The sequence below is a fragment of the Urocitellus parryii genome, unplaced genomic scaffold (assembly GCF_045843805.1).
Source record: "Urocitellus parryii isolate mUroPar1 unplaced genomic scaffold, mUroPar1.hap1 Scaffold_83, whole genome shotgun sequence".
Lineage (NCBI taxonomy): Eukaryota > Metazoa > Chordata > Mammalia > Rodentia > Sciuridae > Urocitellus > Urocitellus parryii.
In genome coordinates this window covers 482,242-501,346 of record NW_027554189.1, presented here as the reverse complement: position 1 = coordinate 501,346, position 19,105 = coordinate 482,242, and the positions used below count along the sequence as shown (strand labels likewise).

The window sequence follows — 19,105 nt, the reverse complement described above, 5'->3', positions numbered from 1 at the left end:
TGTACACAGGTGTGCTTCCTCATAGCTCAGTGTCAGCCACACCTGTGGCCCATAAGCTCAGTCCCTGCATGTCCCCCTGTTCTTGGTGGGTCTGGGTGCAGTCCCATGCAGCACCCGCCTCATTGAAGAAGCTGGTGAGCTCAGGCAGAGAAGCCGGGAGGCAGGCCAGGACTCTGGGAACCCGCACTTCCTTGGACTCTACACCTGTGCTCTCACTCTTCCTCTGCATCTCTCTTCCCACAACCCCTTCTCTGGGTAGTCTCTTCCTGGGGTTACACCACATCTGGCGCTCAATAAATGGTTGATTGACTGATGAAAGAATGGATAAAAAGGGGGCTTTAAGAGGCAGGCACTCCAGGATGGGTCAAGTCTGGCGCAGTGGGGTTGGGGGCAGAAGTGCTGACGGCCGTCCCTTCACTCCCCCAGGACGTCTCAGGTCACCGTCTGCACTGCTGCCCGCGGGTTATTTATGACCCTCCTCCCCCTGCCGGCGGCGGAAGAGGCGGCTCCGGCCTCAGCCCAGCGGCGGAGGGCCCAGCGCGGGGGAACCTGGAGCAGCGACGGTGTGGCGCCTAGTGGAGGGCGGGCGGGGCCTCGCGGGTTTGGAGGTGGGGCTTTGGCTTTTGCAGCCTTCTTACCCGTCGGTCTGTGATCAGTAGCAGCTCCGGCCACACCATGTCTGGGTCCGCCGAGACCCCTGCAGTAGGCCGGGTAGCAGGAAGGGGCGGCCCTGCTGCAGCGGCGGCGGCTTCGGGTGCCAGGGCGCAGTAGCGGGCGGGGTGGAAGCGCGGCCAGGCGCCTTCAGGGCCGGCGGAGACGCAACTCCAGCCAGGGCCAAAATAAGTTGCGCCGGCGACCGAGAGCCGGCTGCTGGGCCACCCGGGCTACATGCCGGCGGTCAAAAAGGAGCTCCCGGGCCGCGAGGACCTGGACCTGGCCCTGGCCACCTTCCACCTGACCCTGGCCGCGCTGCCTCTGCCTCCGCTGCCGGGCTACTTGGCCCCGCTGCCCGCCGCAGCAGCTCTGCCCCCCCGGCCGCCTCGCTGCCGGCCTCTGCTGCAGGCTATGAAGAACTGTTGGCTCCACCACTCCGGCCCTCGAGCGCCTACCTTAGCCTGCACGAGGCCACGCCGAACCTCCACCTGCCCAGAGACCCACTGGCCCTTGAGCTCCTCTTGGCCGCAGCAGCCGCGGACTTCCAGCCGCTGCTGGACAACAGTGAGCCCTGCATCGAGGTGGAGTGTGGCGCCATCCGTGCTCTGCTCAACGTACGGAAACTCTGCCAGGGCAGCAAAGGCCCGTCCATCCGCCACCGCAGCGAGTGGCTCACGCCCAACGAGTTCCAGTTCGTCAGCGGCCGCCAGACGGCCAAGGACTGGAAGCGCAGCATCCGCCACACAGGTGCGGCCGACGAGGGGGCGCAAGCCGCTGTCCCTCTCCTTCGCTACTGGGGACCCGCGGGTCCGAGCCCTTCGCTCTGCCACTGAGGAGACTTGGTTTTGGCCCAGAGAGGGCGCTGCAGCTCCAGAGCACGTGCTGCCGGGGTGTGAGTGCACACTGGTTGGGGCTGCGCAGGTACGTGGGGCCGCGGGAGTGGGGCGGGGCGTGGGCGCGCGGGGCGTGGGCGCGCGGAGCTGGAACAGTGTCAGCGAGACCTGGAGCAGCCCGTTTGGATGGTGACTCCAAAGGTGCGACAATACACCTTTGGAGGCTGGATCGGGGGCACCTGATAAGCGCGGTGACCCTCTGGCGAGGGTCTTGGGAAGTTTGGGACCCGGTAGCGTTTGGTTTAGGAGTTCAGGCTGCACAGTGGCTGCCCTTTCCTGCGTTGGGGACTGACGCAGGCCTGGGTCGCAACTGCGCCTCCACTCACCAATTCCCCAGCTCAACCTTCCACTGCCCGGCCACAGTTCGGGCTAGACTGGCTAAGAGAGGGTGGGGCAGGAGGAGGGGCGCCAGGGCTGAGAGGAAGCCGCCCTCCACCAGGGGAGGGCCTCGCCCAGGATTAGAGTTTCAGAGCCCAGCAGATCCCCTTCTCGTCCGAGAGGGTGGGGCGGGCAGCAGGCTCCGAAGTTGGACAACAGTGGGTTTGGAAGGTTGGTGTGCCTTGCATACACCTTCCGGGAGTGGGGACTGGCTTTGCGGGTGACGGCGCCCCAGAGGCTCCATCTATGCCCTGACTGCCCCTCACCAGCTGTGCTCGGCTCTCCTCACAGGAAAAAGTCTGAAGACGCTTATGTCCAAGGGAATTCTGTAGGTGCATCCTCCAATCTTCGACTTCCTGGGCTGTCGAATATCCTCGCCTGTGGTGAGACCTGGGAATAAGCTGGGTTGGGGTGTCTGGACTCCCCTGAGAGCCTGGTGATCTCTAAGATTGGGAGTCCTAACTTCAGCCCTCTGGGCAGGCTGGAGGGAATCCTCCCAGGGCAGATGGGGTGGGTGGGGTTGCTTTGTGCTGTTCCAGACCATCCCTGGGAATGGGTGGGAATCCTGGGTCACAGGATCCTCTCCTGTTTGGATGAAGGGCGGGTCCTGCCTGTTCTTGAGCAGCCTCCCTCATGGGTGTCTTGGAGCTACTTCTCCAGCCTTCCGGGTTCCAGGGTCTTCCCACTGTTATTGTCATTCATTGGGCCTGGGGACTTCCCTGTCCCAGGTCTGGAGATCACCAAGTCATCTGGCTCAGCAGAGAGAGGTGCTGGGTGCTGGGGCAGGACTCTTTTGAGGTGTAACAGTGTTAGCTGGCCAGGTTGCACATCTGGGTTATCCCCAGGCTTGAGCCTGAGTGGTGTGTGTCTTGGTGCTCCTAATGTTGAAGTGCTGCCCTGCAAGGGTCTGGACCTCGGAGGGTCCATGACATGGAGCCTGGCTGGGGCAGGGTCTTTGCCTGTAGGTGTCCAGAGAGCAAGAACCCCACCTAGGATAGACAATCTCTGGCCTCCCCACTGGCCTGGGGAGCAGGTATGAGACTCCAGGCAGTGAGGAGTAGAGGGTTGATCTGAAAAGGAAATTGCCTCTAGAGAGGAAGCTCCCCCTGTGGGGTACCTCTAGGGACATGGGGGGTGGAGGCTGCTGTTCCTAGGTCCACCCAGCAGTCCCCTCTTACAGGAAGGAGCAGGAGGAGTGGAGGTACCAGTGGTCCTGGAGGGCCCAGGCTGCCACCTTGGGTTTATTCCCTTTGACCGGGTGGTGGGGTATCCTGGCTTCCCCGTGGGCTCTGCAGGATGCACGCTGAGCAGGCTGGGAAAACTTGGACACATGGATGCTGGCAGGGGAAGGAGAGCCACAGGCCCAGCCCACACCTGGTCTGTCACAGTCACAGCCTCAAGCCGCCCGCCCTACACACTTGAGTCTACAGGAGCACAGGGCCCTGTACAAGAGCTCCCCAAGCAGGTGTGCAGAAACACCTTTTGCTTGCTGTCACATACCTACTGGGCAAAAGATTGAAGTCCCTCTCCATCGTGGCACCCCTTCAGGCAGCTGGAACTGGATGGGATCCTCTGGGTGCCCACCTCAGACTAGTCTGGGTTCTCTTTTCTGTTTGGATGGGAGTGCCCCACAGTTTCCAACCTGCCACCCCTGAGGCCTGCCACAAGAGAGGGGCAGAGGGTGACCTGAGCTCAACATCTGCCATCACCTCAAGTGGCAATCTGAAGCTCAGAGAGGGATGGAGCTGCTGCCTTTCTGAAGCTCCCTGGTTCCTGCCCTGAGTGAAGGGCACTTCAGACCTGGGCCTGCCGGCCTCTCTGTGCCTGGCCGCTTCCTTGGAGGTATCTCCATGGATCCCCTTTCTAGCCCCAACCTATTGGTGCACAGAGGCTGTCTCTACCCACCCTTGTGGCCAGTTTCAAAGGTGTGTGCACTTCATGGTCACAGATACTCCAGGGGTAGAACATGGTGTGCATGTGACTGTGCATGCTGGAACCCACTCTCACCATTTCAGAAGGGGTCAATTATTGGTTAGGAGCCAGGTTCTCAAATCTGTTGAGCAGTGGGGAGCTAAGTCTCTGATGTATGGGGGGGCATGTGTTCCCCAACCTTGGGCAGGGTTAGAGTGGCCATCTGGGTTCTCAGCATGCTCCCCCATAGAGTTACCCCCAAGAGCCACCCCAGACCTAACCTTCCAGGGTGCTTTCAGGGCATACCAGGGACTGGAAGATCCTGTGCCCAGCTCTGTGCCTCATGTGGCTAAGACTGGCATATAGCCTGGGCTCCTTCCCAGCCAGCCGGTCCTGGCCCCCTTCCAAGTAGCAGTCTTATAGAATCTGTGTCCCCCTCTTCTCTTCCCACAGATGAGAGGCAGAGAGATGTTTACTCCTAGTCTGGGTTCTACTTTCTGTTTGGATGGGAGTATTTCTGCCACAAAAGAGGGGAAGCAGGTGGCTTTGAGAAAATACCCCTTTTCTTTTCATGAGAGTATTTCACCTAAGGCTGAAAGGTGACTGAGGAGAAGGGCAGAGCTCATCTCCAGATGCCTGGCACTGGGCTTTGGCAGGCTGGACAAGGCAGAGCCATGGGCCAAGGGGTGTTGAAAATGATACCAAACCTATGGATTGACAGAGGCCGAGACATAGGTGGGCACTCACCACTGCCGTCTCCCTGCGCTCTGCTGTCACTGGACCCTGTCATCCTGTGGGCTGGCCCTGAAAACCCATTGGCCCCATGCCATGTGCCCTTATATTGCTGGGTCTATTTCACTCACCATGTTACAGAGGGAATCAGGGTATCCTGGGCAGACCCCAGCAGATGTGTGAGGGCAGGTTTGGGGGATACTGTGGCTCCCAGAGCTGGGGGAGGGAGCACTGAGCTGGGCAGAGCCAGGCGTCCGGAGATGATGTGGTGCTGAATCTGAAGAGAAGCGTCCTTGCAAGGACAGGACTCCATGCAGCAGCCCACCTCAGGATCCTGGATGACCTGGGGCAGGGACCCTCCTTGACCCCTTCCTCACTAAGCTCATGGGTATGGTGAGGATCAACTCTTTCTGGCAATGGGAGGACTGAACAGGAGAGGAAAGTAGATACTCTGAAAGCCCATGTAGCCTCTGAGCCAGCAGCCTCTTAACCAAGTAAGAAAAAACCTCTGTACACTGGAAAATAATCAATGACTTTTTTTCTTTTCCCTGGGGCATCAGGACCTGGAGCCAGGAAGGGTAGAGAAATGCCAGGACTGGGGCCACACACTCATGTCCACCGCTCTGTGCAGAAATGTGTGAGCTGGGTGCAGAGCTCCAAGCTTGAGCATACACAGCACCACACACTTACACATGGTGCAGGGGGGACACTGAGGAGAGAAATGAACCATCAGGGCTGGGGAACAAAGGGTCAGGGCTGTCAGTGCTCTCGGGCAGCCTGTGGCTCCCAGGCCTGCAGATTGCATGGGACCAGCAGTCTCAGACAGACTTCCCCTGAGCTGGGCTCTTCATGGTGCTAACAAAATAGCAAAGAGGGGCTGGGGCTGCCGCTCAGTGGCAGAGTGTTTTGTGAGGCCCTAGTTTCACCAGCACTGCAAAAGAAAAAGAAAAGTGACTTTGCTTGTTGATATTGCTGTAAGTTTTCAGGACTGACAGAGGAGATGGGATGTCAGCCAGACACGTTGAGAGGGACCTGCTCCCTGACTGCACACCCACCAGGACCAGCCCCATGATCCCTGCCCCAGGCTGTATGCACAATCCCAGAAGACTCTGGGGACACAGGGAAGGAGCTGAAGGTCATAGCTTAGGCATCCCCAGGGCTCCCTGCCACAGGGTGGGTACCCACACTCAGGCTGGGCAGGCAGAACAGCCCACACTCTGCTGTCCTCACAGGCTGTGCCTACAGCAATGAGGCCCCTGGGCCTTGGCCCAGGCCCAGGAGGCTGATGTCTAGCTCAGCCTTAACGTTCTCCTCCTCCTGCCCAGAACCGGGGGCGGCTGGCGGACAAAAGGACAGTGGCCCTGCCCCCTGCACACTCCCTGAAAAAGGAACAGAACCCCAGCTTTTCTGCCAGTGATGGTGACAGTGATGGAGGTGGCCCAGCCTGTGGACGGCAGCCAGGCTTGAAGCAGGAGGATGATCTGCATGTCCGAATCATGAAGAGAAGGTACTTACTCCAGATCTGGGCCGGGAGGCTCAGGCTCCTATGGAAGGGGGCACGAAGACCAGGGGTCTTCTGGAATGCTGCTGTGGGGCGGGGGTGCAGGCAGAGGCTGTCCTCTCTCCTGAACTGGCGCCCTGGCACCTTGTTCTGCCTCAGCCATGCCATGGTCACTTCTGGGTAGAGGTTGGCCAGCAGAGAGACCCAAGGTCCGGTACCCACCTGGGCTGACACCCACAACCTCCCAGAAATTTGTTTCCTGATATGGGCCTCGTCCTGCCAGCACCTAGGGGTGGGGTGTCTGTGAGTAAGGATGGTGGGGGCTGTGGTGCCTGGTGTTGCCCGGGGCTGTTCAGCCTGCTCCTCGTCCTCATCTCTGGGAGGCCAGAGCATCTCAAGCCCTGGGTTTGTTCAGTGGAAGCTGCCACCAGGTTGAACTGGGCATGAGGTGCCACCCTCATGACTGCCCTGGCTTCTGGCTGGTGGGATGTTAAGAGTCAGGCCCACACCCCGCTGCTGTCTCTGTGCCAGTAATGGAGCCACTGACCCTCTTTTCTCTCCCAGTAGAGTCCACACCCACTGGGATGTGAACATCTCCTTCCGAGAGACATCTTGCAGGTAGGAGCCTGGCTTGGGCAGGGGCAGCTGTTGCCATTTCTCCTGGGTCCCACCCACCCTGCTTCCCTCCTCTACCCATGGTCTTTTGTCTTGTCCTCTGTCCCAGTCAGTGTGAGCCAGTGTGGGCCATGCGGTTGCCAGGCTGGTTTGGATGTGTGTCCTTACCTGGCCTGGAAGGTAGGTGGCATGGTGCCCAACTGAGATCAGGAGGCCCATCTCAGCCAAGTGCAGACTTGTGCCAGGCCTCAACAGCATGGGCAGGGTCCTAGACAGCCCACCCGTGGAGACAAAGCATGCTATGACCCTCACCACTGGACTGTCCATTGGAACCCAACAGCTCTAAGATGAGGCTGTGATTTTCACCTCTCACCCTCCCAGAGACCCACCAGGAGGGAGAATGGTGATATGTGAGCAGGTTCTTGAAGGATGCATAGGAGTTCACTGGGAAAAGGTGGTCTGCAAAGCTGTGGAGGGATGAAGGATGGGATGGAAGGGAGGAGAATGGGAACATGGCAGGTCTGGCTCAGTGGGATGCTAAAAGGTCTGCACCTTAGCCGCTGGACCAGTTGGGCTTTGTTCTCCAAGCTGAGCCAGCCACAGAAAGTTCCTGAGCAGGGAGTGACCAGGTCTGTGTTTTGGAAAGATCCTTCTGGGGACCCTGGAAGGTTGGGGTTTCCTCACATGGATTTGGGTTATGGAAACAGGCTGGGGCCTGTGAATCCAAGACATAGAGGATAAAAAAGAAGCCCCCAGGAGGAGGTCAGGTGTCAGGGACCTAGTTCCTGCTCCCAAGGGGCAGGGGCTGGTTTCTGGTTATTGGGGCCAAGTTTTTCCTCAGGGCTTCGAGGGCAGCACCACAGGAAGGCCTGATGGGGAGCAGAGGGCACCAAGGGCAGGGAAAGCCTCTTGGGACTCAAGCTGTGGGTGCCTGGCCTCCCAGGCCCAGCTGCAGGAAGGCAGCTTGTCCTGGATCTCTGCCAGAGGTGTCATTATTTATGTCTTCAAGAATGTCTGGATCCTGGAGCCGAATTACAATAAAAACATCTTTAAACTTATTTCCACCTCATTTTGGAGTTGCCAGCTCAACGGATCATTTTTATGAACCGTCATGAACATTGATGACATTTTATGAGCCTTTTACTCTGGACGCTACAGGATAAATTTGCCAGCAAGGCCTGCAGGGAAACCCAATGGCTGTGCCTCCCCTCCGGACCTGCACCTCCTTGCAGTACACCTGGCCTTGGGGTGCGGGGAGGCCCCAGGAGTCCCATGCTGAATTCTTACCAGTACTGGCTGCTGCAGCCTGGCTGTGCCTGGGAAGAAGCAGGCCTGCATTAGTGGAGACCCTGGTCCCACAGAGGATCCAGAGGGGCAAGGATGACTTTCTGGATTTCATTGAAGGGAAGGTTACAGTTCTGGAGAAGAGCACACCCCAGAGGACTAACAGCCCATCATATCCCGTCTGCTAACAGCCCCCAGTGTCTGGACAAGGAGGGCTGTGGACCGCCAGCTGCCTCACACTGGGTCACCAACTGTGTTTGTCCCATCCCGACTGTCTGTCCATCCGCATTGTCTGTCACTCTTCACTGGTCTGTCTGCCTCTTGCATCTGTCTGTCCTCTTCGTCCTTCTCACCAGTCCTGCTGGGGATGCCTGCTGCTGGCTGCAAGCAAAGGCCCAGGGCCCCTCTGCCCTGTGATGCCCCTGCAGCCTGGCTGGCAAGAAGGGCCTTCTAGGTCCCTGACCCTCTAGGGCCCCCAGCTGGTGAAGGCTATGTGAGAGAGTTGGGGTGGGGAGGCCCTCAGGGGGGAGTCGGGTCTCACCTTCTCCTGGCCTCCTCACAACCCTCCCTGCAGCCTTCCTGACCCTGCCCCAGTCTCCTCCCCACGTGGCACAGCAGCCTGCTGAGGCCTTGCCTGTGTGTAGTGGCCCCACACTGTGAAGACAGGTGCAGAGCTCTCACCTCTACAGCCTGGGTGTGAGTCTCTTGGCATTTTTTTTTAAATGAACCCAGCATAATTTGTTCAGAGAGTAACTAAGTGACCAGAACAGGTTTTCAGGACTGGCCCATCTTGGGACCTGAGGAATGAACCCCCAAGGCAGGGACTCGGGTGTGGAATGCAAGGGCAGGTCCTGTCTAGCCAAGGGTGGCCCCCATCGGCCTGCACCTCGAGAGCCTGGGTAACCCCCAAGTGATACTGAGCCGATCGCTGTCATTGAGGCTGGTCCCAGATGCAGGTGCTGCTGGGGGTCCAGGCCAGGGCTCACAGGAAATTACTGTGCTCACCTCTCCAGTCCCTGGAAGCAGGAAGTGTCCAGTGCACTGTGGGGAGCAGCTCCATGGCAGCTGCAGCCCTGTACCCGGCCAGCCCAGGCCCCTTCCCCATGCTGAGGACAGCAGTTCTGTCCAACATCCCACATCAGTGAGGATGATGGGGGATGAGCCTCGTGAGAATAATCCCATAAAGTACTTACTCCCCACCTGCCTCCCACCTTCATGGGGTGGGGGAGAACCTACATCTGGGTCTCTTAGGGGCTCTGGGGCCGACCCGGGGTATCTGGTGCTGAAACTGATCTGCTTAGGGCCTGGCCCTGGATTAGCCTGGCTCCTGCCAGCCCAGGCTGGGGGCTGGGGGCTATTTAATAAGGTTCAGGGTCGGTTCCTAGGTCACTGTGAGGAGGCTCTGCTAGTGTCAGTGCTGCTGAAGAGGCTGCTCCACCACAGGTGGGCCGGATGGGCACTGCTGGGGGCACTGGGCTTCCCTGCCCCTGCTCTGGCTGGCCTTGACTTCCTGTCCCCTCCTTCTCTGTTGATGATGGGGTTGCTCACATAACCCCAGGGTGCCCCACTTTCTCCTCCCTCTTCTCTCTGGGGCTGTGGGTGAGGGCTCAGCAGGAGGGAGAAGGGACAAAGAATCACATGCAGGGTGATTCCAAGGCCAGGCCTGGGTGCACCCTGGGGATCACAGGTGTCCTGAGCCTGCCAGGGCAGATCTTTTTATCTACAGGACTTTGGTCTGAACCTCAGTTTCCTGATTTGGAGAAATGAGGGCCTCAAGAGGGTGTTGCAAGTTGTAACCAAAGTGGCATGTGCCAGGTGCTTGCTTCAGAGCTGGCAGCACATGGGTGACAATGTGCCCTCTATATGTCTGTCCTGTGAGACAGAAGGCCGTCCTGTCCTCCCTCTGAGGCAGGGAGCAGAGCACAGCACTGCCTCTCTGGAGAGAGGAAGGTGGGAGGGGCTGCTCTGGCTCTGCACAGACCAGCTGGGTGCTGGAGTGGGGTCCAGGTGCCACGTCTCTGCTTTCTCTTGGCCTGCCTGCTGAGTGTGCGTAGTTGTGGCATCCCAAGCCCACAGAGGTAAGCGCACACATCACCATGCTCAGTGCACACTGTCCTCAGCCCCAAGCACCCTTGTACTCATGCTCATCAGGTTGCACTGCCAAGGCTCATGGCTCCATCCTCTGTCTTGCTCTGCTGCAGCCAGGACAGTGACCTTCCCACACTCATATCCAGTGTGCACTGAAGCCGCCACCTCATTATGCCCGAGCACCAGAGCCGCTGTGAATTCCAGAGAGGCAGTGTGGAGGTTGGCTTGGGACCCACAGGTGAGGAGGCCCCTGTGTCCTGAGGGCGATGATGGGGCTGCCAGGGCCACAGCAGCTCTGCCTAGGGACAGCCACCCTCCCTGTGTCTGTTCAGCAGCTCTGGAAGCCTTGGCGGGCAGCCAGGGAGGCCAGCAGAGGAGGCGGGAGGTGTGAGGCCGGCTGTCCCCTGGGGCTCCATGTGATGGTAATTGTGTTAATCCCAGCCAGTTAGGCAGACTGGCGGCCCAGGGCAGCTCCAGCGTGGCTACTGCTGGGGTGGGCTTGGAGTTTCGAGGCCGACCACCCCCTCCTCACAAGACAGGCACAGGCAAAGACCTTCCAGAGCTCACCTCCCACCAATGCCCACCTCCCACCAAACCCACAGGGCATGTCGGCCTGGTCCTGCTTCTCAGGGGTCCTGGGAGGGAAAGGGCCCATCCCCTGCAGCCTGAACAGCTTCAGGTAGGCCAAGAGGGTGCTGGCCCAGGAGCTTCCAGGGCCACCAAGGAGATCTGGTTCCTGGAGGCAACAGGAACTCAGAGGGAGAGAGCAGCTTGGGGACCCAGGCAGTCTCCCATGGAGCAGGTCATGAGGGGTTGCAAGATGCCACCGCTGAGAGTGGGCACAACTTGACCTCAGGGGCCTTGTCACATGGACCCTGGACAGGGTTGTTTCTGACAATGGCTACTGCTCTGGGAAAGCAGGGTGGGCATCACCCACCACCCTGGACACTCCCAACAGAGCCCCCATGAGCCCAGAAGGCCCTTGTGGATGGGGGTGGGGGTTGCTTCTGGAGCTGCTTTGGAGGTGGCTGATAAAATCTAATTGCCCCATCGATCGGGCGGAGCCGAGGGAGCCCCTCAGTGATTGAGATGTTCTGAGGCAGCAGGCCCTCTCCTGCCTATGTACAACCTCCTCAGGTACACAGACCTGCATGTGCCCTGTGTGTCTCCTGCAGGGCTTGCTCACCCTGCCAGGTAGCCCTCCACACTCTACAGTGAGTGCAGGTCACATGCTGTGCATAGCAGCCAGGATGCTGTGTGTGTGTGTGTGTGTGTGTGTGTGTGCGCGCGCGCGTGCACCTGCCAGGTCTGCAGCTCCCCGTGGGATTCCTCTGGGCCCTGAAGTGGTCTTTACCTGTCACCATGTCTACTTCCTTCCTGTGGCCCAAGGGGGTGTCCTTCGAGCCACAGCTTCCTGGGCTCTGGACAGGAAGGATCCCAGAGGACTGAGGAGCTCAGCGCAGGTCTTGTGACTTTAAGGTCCACCCCTGGTACGTGTGTCTGCCTCCTGTCACTGCCTACATCAGGTGTGACTCTGAGCTTATGCAGTCTCCTCAAGGCAGCTACAAGGCTGGGTCTCACTGCGGGGCACTCCAACCCCAGTATTACCTCCCCTAAGCTGTGACTCTCAAGCTCCCCAGGAGCAGAGAAGCCCAGCAAGGAGGCGGGAGTTGCCACTGTTGAAACAGGGAACAGACTGCAGAGGTTACCCTTGCTGACCCCTGAGCATGTACAGGGAGCAGGAGATGGGCAGCAGGTGTGGAGAGAGGCTGCAAGACCCACTCCCTGCCTGGTGCGCTCGGGGTGCCCTCCTGCTTGCTGGACTCTGACACGCAGCTCGTGATGCCCATGTGCACCTGAGTGCCCTCCATCTGTCCTACAGGGTCTGTCTAACCTGACCCCTCATGCAGGCAGTGGGGACTGCCCCCTGTCTTTGGGGCAGGGCCTGGGGCCAGCCAGCTAAACCAGTGGCAGTGAGGTGGCTGAGATCAATAAGTTATTAGCATCATTCTGTCAGCTGTAATGTGGAGATTGATCAGTGCTCTGGCTGCCGCCGCACTTCCCTAGCCTGATAAAAATGACAGATTAAAGGAATAAGGAAAAGGAATTAGGCTCCTGAGCTGACAGCAGGGCTTCCTGGGGGCACAGGTTGGGGACCCCCAAGTACCAAGGTGTCATGAAAGGCTTGAGTTACACAAGGAGCAGCCCTCATCCCCGCCACCCTGGGTCTTCAGAGGCAATAGGGTCTGACCTAGAGGCCAGGATGATGACCTGCTATCAGCAGAGCCCCCTGATGTCAGGGTCCTCAGGAGGAAGCAGAGCTTGGGGGTGCAGGGACAGGTTTGGAGAGGGACCTATAGATGTGTGTGGCTTTTATTTTCATTTCATTTTTATGGTACTGGGGATGGAACCCAGGGCTTCTTACATGTGAGGCAAGCACTCTACCAACTGAGCTACATCCCCAGCCCTGTGTGCAGCTTTTGATGTGGAGATGTGATCTCTAGAGGGGATAGTATAGGAATAGGCAGACCAGGAGCCAGGCACCTAGGGTCTGTGTAGGGCAGGTCAGCTGTGCAGGGGTGACCCTTGGAGCGCAGAGCCTGGCTGGGCAGGTATGTGCTTGCCAAGGCTGAGTGCAGGAAAGAGGAGGGTCTGGGCTTTTGGTGCAGAGAGGAGGGCTCCCCTGAGCACACCCCTGGTGTGGGGAGTGACATGTGCCTTCCTGACTGACTCTCTTCCCCAGCACCTGCACAGCCCACCCCCAGCCCTTCTCAGAAAGGGAAGGTAGTTCTGTTCTCCAGGAGAAGCTGAGGTGGGCTCATGAGCACACATGGGAATGGACTGGCTGGTTAGGGGCAGCCAGAGGCCCTTGGGGACACAGTCACAGTCACGTGTCACACCCATCACTTCTATTCAAATGCAGCCTGGGGCCCAGGGTCAGGGCTGCCCTGTTTCCTTGCCTTGCTCCATACCTGTCATGATATCCTCCAGCCAGCTGGGCTCACCAGGTGGAAGCCTGGGACCCAGGGCTGGCAAGGCCTTGCCCACCAGCACCCAGGATGCTCCTGAGTGGAGGGGACTGGGGCTCACTAGACTGAGCTGGGGCAGGAGTGGGTCTTCCCCACCTGGTCTTCCCTGCCTCCTCCTCCAGTCCCTGAGACTGGGTGTGGCTCACTCCACCCTCTGCAGGTGGCTTGCGAGGCAAGAGACTGGGCTGCTCCCCGCACTTCACCAGTGACTGCTCTTCAGAGAAGAAGGCCTGAAGCGAATCGAGTGTGAGTCTGAGTACCCTCGAGGTGGGAGCCCAACCCAGGGAGGAGGGACAGGTCACTGGAGGAGGAAGCAGTAACTGAGTGCTTGGAAGTGTTGTTAGACCTTCCAAAAGGGGCAGGTGTGCACAGAGGAGGGACTTGGGTTTCGTAGCAGGGGTGGAAGGTCTTAGGCTTAGGCTTAGGGTGAGGTGTGCCTTCCCTACTTGCCTCTCCGCCTGGGTAGTATTTCAAGGAAAATCCCCTCCCTATGTGCTACCCCAACGCAGAGACTCTGCTGCTGCCAGAGCTGCAACCCAGCATGGCGCCTGAGGACCACTACCACCGGCTGGTTTCCGCTCTCAGTGAGGCTGGCAGCTTCGAGGAACCACAGCGTCTCTACCACCTGGGCCTCCCCAGCCATGGTATGTGACCTCCCCACCTGCCCCCATACCTGTGTACACTCTCAGTTGCCTCTCCACCCCAGAAGAGGGTGTTGGCTGCTGACATCAAGACCAGGATTGGATCTGTCAGTGACCCCCAGCCCTTTGTGGGTAGGCGATGAGGCCTGGCTGCCCCAGGTCTTGTTCCAAGTCCCCACTTTTCATCACATTCTCAGGATCCCCTCCAGGCATGTACACAGCTTACTCAGGGGTGAGCCCAGGTGAGAGGAAGGGGTAGGGGCTTGAGTAAGCCTATCTGCCCCCTATCCAGGAGACCCTGTGGTCTGTGCCCATTCTCCTGACTCCCACAGCAGTTGGTGCACAAATTTAAGTCAGTGGACGCTGACCTGTGGTCACATTCAAATAGTGCCAGATCTTTGTCCTGCATGGGGTGCAAGCCTTCCAGAAAGACAGGACGACTAAGAGGCAGCTGTGTTTGGCCACCATGGCCTCCTGGATGCCAAGAGAGGCCCAGCTAGAGGCTGGGATGAGGCTCTTGCCCCTCTCCACTCACTGGGTCTGCTCTGTCCCTTGTGGTCATAGCCCAGGGAGCAGTCAGATACCTGTCCAGCTGCACTCTAGCCTCACAGGCTAGTCTCCTGCTAGGTGAACTTGGCTTTTATGGTAGGAGGTGGATGGGGTGCTGTGAAGGGGCAAGATTTCCTCTCCTTGCACAAGGCACCAAGAGTCTGAATAATTCACCAAATGTTAATAATTTAAAAATCTTCCCTTTTAATTGCTTTGCCTGCTCTGCCTGGGGCCCGCTCTGCAGGCCTATGTGGGGGAGGAGCGTGGTTGCGGCCGCCAGGGAGCTGCTGTCAATCACGGTGCCTAGGAGCCGGCTGCAAATAGCTGTGACCGCGGGCTGGAGGGCGGGGGTGCAGGCCCCACTGGGATCGACGCGGGCAGCTGAGCCGGCTAGGCTCTGCGGGCTGGCACCCAGCCCAGGGCAGACCCACCTCCGCTTTTCGGGTAATTAATTTATAAACAGAGGCAGCGGCTCAGCGGCAAAGGTATGCAAAGGGGGGTGGTGGGGACTCGAAGGCCCGGCCCTGGGCAGGAGCACAGTGCATCAAACCACTGCACGTCGCCGCGTCCAGAGATTGTGGCTGGTGTGCCTGCAAGGATGCGTATGCATGGGCCTGGTGTGGTCTTGCTGGATGCTGACTGTATGCAACCACTGCTGGATGACCGATGTGAACGGATGTTGGTGTATGCTGGTGTGGAGGTGTGGCCACGTGTACAGGTTCAGTTTCCTGCCTCCCATCTAGGAGACGGTCACCTGGTGGAGTCTGGAGACCCACTCCTAGACTTGTCACAGTGACCTCCAGGAACTGGTCTATGCTCTCATGGATCTGTGCACAGTCCCTCCCCTCAAGGCTCCAGCCTCAGGTTCCACAGCCTTGCGTACCAACACTGGGCTTTCCTCCCACCTCACATTCCTTTCAGGTCCTCCTGCAAACCTGTCTCCCCTGCCCTGGGGCTGCTCCTCTGGCCCCAGTGACTGACATCAGGCCTGACACACAGCAGGGATGGTGTGGAAGTGGGCCCCTGGTTCCCTTTCTCCTGGGCTCCCCTGGGTCAGTGTCCTGTGCTCACTAGGATGAGGGGAGAAGTCCAGGGAAGGCTGGGCCTCAGGGTCGCTGCTGTTGCCCATCCCCTACCCCCCCACCCCCAGATCTCCTGAGGGTCCGGCAGGAGGTAGCAGCTGCAGCTTCGAGGAGTCCCAGTGGCCTGGAAGTTCACCTGCCCTCATCCACAGCAGGTCAGCACCGGAAGCAGGGTCTGGCTCAGCACCGGGAGAACACTGCTCCAACTCCAGCTGTTGCCCGGTCCTTCTCAGAGAGGTACTGGGGCTTGGTATCTGACTTCTGCAGGCCCCATAGCCTGCACCTTCCACCCACTTACTCCTCCCTGATTGCAGCTGCACAGTCATGTGGGTATTGCCTGCTTTGGGTTTAGGGTCTGTTGGGCAAAAAGTTCCTGCAGCTGGCTGAGCTGGGTAGAGGCCCAGGAAAACATTTCCGGGGCAGTATGTACCTGGGTGCCAAGAACCCTGGGCAGGAATGTGAAGGGTCACTCTTGTTTCTTTGTTGAGCAACTGGGATCCAGCAAAATCCAGGTGCCCCTGGGACAGTGAGTGGGGGATGAGGTTGGGGAAGCAGAAGGCAGAGCGGCTGGAAGTCTGGAAACCCAGCCCAAAGTAAGTCGGGAGGGGTCGGCCAGAGGACTAGAACTGGGGGAGGAGGGAAGCCCGCTTCGCCAATTCAGACACACTAGCGGTCTGGGGAGACCGCCTCCCGGGCGGGCGGGGACAGGGGGCGACCTGTACAGAGCAGGGAGGCGCTCAGGGATGCCCCCCCCCCCCGCCCGCAGCGGGCCGTCTCCAGTCTGGCGCACCCCGTGCCCTCCACAGCGGAGCTCGGCGTCTGCAGCTGCCGCTGCCTCAGGATTGCGGCTAATTACGCTTCGTGTCCCCGGCAGCGCTGGGCCCGCTACGGGGAGGGGGTGGGGAGGAGGGCCCCGCGCGGTAATTACCGCTGCAGTCACCACGGCCCTCCGGGTTAGCGCCTCCTCCGAGATTAATTGGCGCCGCCAGGGGGCGAGAGCGGGGGCAGCGCTCGACCTAGAGCCATAACGAGCGGCACATCGACCGCCCGCAGGGCCAGCAATTAGCGGCGACCAGGATGCGCTTGGAGGCGGTTAGGGGAATCTGGGGCGTGGAGGGGGCCGGGCAAGCCACGCACGCCCCTCAGTCCTGCCTTTCACAGGGAGCTGTCGCAGCCGCCCCCTTTGTTGTCGCCCCAGAATGCCCCCCACATCGCCCTGGGCTCCCATTTCAGGCCCCCTTTCTTGGGGGTTCCATAGGCTCTGTGCCAGACTCCAGGTAAGGAATAGGCAGGTGTGCACGTCTTTTATGTCCTATGGGCACGCTCATTGAAACTGGTCCTGTAAGGTCGCCCATTAATGTCGAGGATGGACCAAGGTGGTGCAGAGGGCCAATTCATCAGGCCAGCACCATTTGACCACTTGGCCCTGGTCTGTCCCTTTTCCCCAGGGTACAGCTTCCTGCCCCCCGCCCAGGCGGAGATGCTCCCCCTGCAGCAGGAGCTCCTGCGTAAACAGAACTTGGCCCGGTAGGTGCGGCCAAAGCCGGGAGGGGAGGTGGGTGGCACTAGCCCTCAAGCTGATCCTACTACTCCTGGCCTAGGCTAGAGATGTCCGCGGAGCTGCTTCGCCAGAAAGAGCTGGAGAACACACACCGGCCACAGCTGCTGGCACCTGAAGCGGCCCTGCGTGCCCCAGACAGAACAGAGGAGCTGCAGAGGCGCGGGGCCATGCTGGTACTGAAACATAGCTCCGCGCCGCTTCGCCTTCACAGGGTGTCTCTGGTCCGGAGCCTCCAACCTCACCCCGGGAGCCTGCTGGCAGAGCACCGCGGAAGGGGGGGCCCTAGTTCTGCCTCAGTTCGGCCCAGCGAATCCAAGGAGACAACAGCATCTGGGCTCTGGGCTCAAGATGTCTCAGAAGAGCCCCCCAAGGACTCAGATGGAGAGGACCTGGAGATAGCACCCACAGGGGGCCGGGGCTCCACCCCAGGTCAAGCCCTAGGAGGGACCAGCACTGAGGGAAAGGGGCTTCTTTCAGGTTCCACCCTGCCCCCTCCTCTGTCCCTGGGCTTCCCCTACTCGGTCAGCCCGTACTTCCACACAGGTGGGTGTGGAGACCCAGGCCAGCCACCCTTGGAGATCTTGTACGGGGAGGGGGTGCAAGGCCTCCACAGTCGAAAAATCTTAAGTCATGGATTGCATGTCTCTAAGCAACTAAGGCAAGCAAAGGTCAGCAGACCAGTGGGGTATGGGATGGGAGGAACAAAGCCCTAGTGACACCCACTCACACCTAGGCACCATGGGGTGACTCTTTGCTGATGGGGAGGTGGCCACATCCCCTGAGGACGTCAGCAAGTGGACTGTGGATGATGTCTGCAGCTTCATTGGGGGCTTGTCTGGCTGTGGGGAGTATGCTCTGGTGAGGCAGAGCTGACCTGGGTGTGCAGCGGGCCTGTCACTTGCCCTCCTCTCCCTTCCCTACACCCCTCAGCCCCACCTGCTCCTGCCTCATGCTAGCCCCTGCCCAAAGCAAAAGGGGATTCCTTCATTTGACCACTCCCTGAAAGCTACACAGCCTGCTTACTCTCCCTGGCTGCTCTCTGGACCTTTGCTGTGTGGGACTGATAGGCCTGACCCTATCCCTGTTCTAGGTATTCAGAGAACATGAAATTGATGGGGAGACCTTGCCCCTGCTGACAGAGAAGCACCTGCTGACGACTATGGGGCTGAAGCTGGGGCCCGCCCTCAAGATCCGGGCCCAGGTAAGCATGGACAGTGGGCAGAGGGCATAAAGGCTCTTTGAAATCACCCAATGTCCTTGGCAGGCACCCATCCAGGCTTTTCTTTATAGGTGGCCAAGCGCCTGGGCCGAGTTTTCTACATGGCCAGCTTCCCTGTGGCTCTGCCTCTGCAGCCGCCAACCCTGCAGGCTCCTGAATAGGAGCTTACCTCCAGAGAGCAGCCCCTGTCCCCACCAACAGCCAACTCCCCCTATGGGGGGAGCCACCCACCCACTAGCCAAGCCTCACCCAAACCAGAGAATGGAATAGCAGCAATACTCCCAGGGGCCCCAGATGCCACCCAGTCTCTGTGTTGAGTTGGCCAGCAGGCTGCCCACAGTCCCAGCACAGGATGCAGTGGTACCTCCCCCACAGCTTTCTCCCTTTCAGATTTGGATGCAGAAACACCAAGAATTTTTAAAAGGAAAAAATGTGACTTAAAAGGACTGAATGAGTTTTCAAAAACTTTCTGGGGGTGAATGCAGAGGTCCACAGACAAACCAAAGACAAAGGAGTAGAGGAACCAGGGAGCCACCTCTGTGGAGCAGGCTGCTGTGACCTGGCAGCAGAACCAGCCTCCTGCATAGGGCTGGCTCTTGCTGCCCAGGTCAGCACAGCTCTTGGTTCATCTGGTCTGTCGTGCTGTGACAATAAAGCCCTGTCCACTGTCTACTGCCCTCCTGCTGCACAGACACTGGCCTCAGGGCCTTTGGGGTACTGCAGGAGACCCTTAGTCCTCCTCCGAGAGCTGCAGATCCTCTAGCTCATCCTGGGGCCCCTGGGCCAGCTGCCACAGCTCACCAGGGTCCAGCTCCACCTCTGTGACTGGGCCTTCATCTGCAGGGAGAGAAAAGGCTACATAAATTCTGCTTATCGGGAGGAAGCCAGTCTTGGAGGTTAATCATCACTAATTAATCAAAGCATTAATTAATTTATTGCTGCACTATAAGCTGGCTGCTAGAGCCCAT

The 19,105-nt window shown here is 59.2% G+C and overlaps 1 pseudogene; it reads left to right on the top strand.

Moving 5' to 3' along the window:
* Nucleotides 1–888: 888 nt before the first annotated feature.
* Nucleotides 889–18,842, top strand: LOC144253002 (sterile alpha motif domain-containing protein 11-like; annotated as a pseudogene).
* Nucleotides 18,843–19,105: the final 263 nt, after the last annotated feature.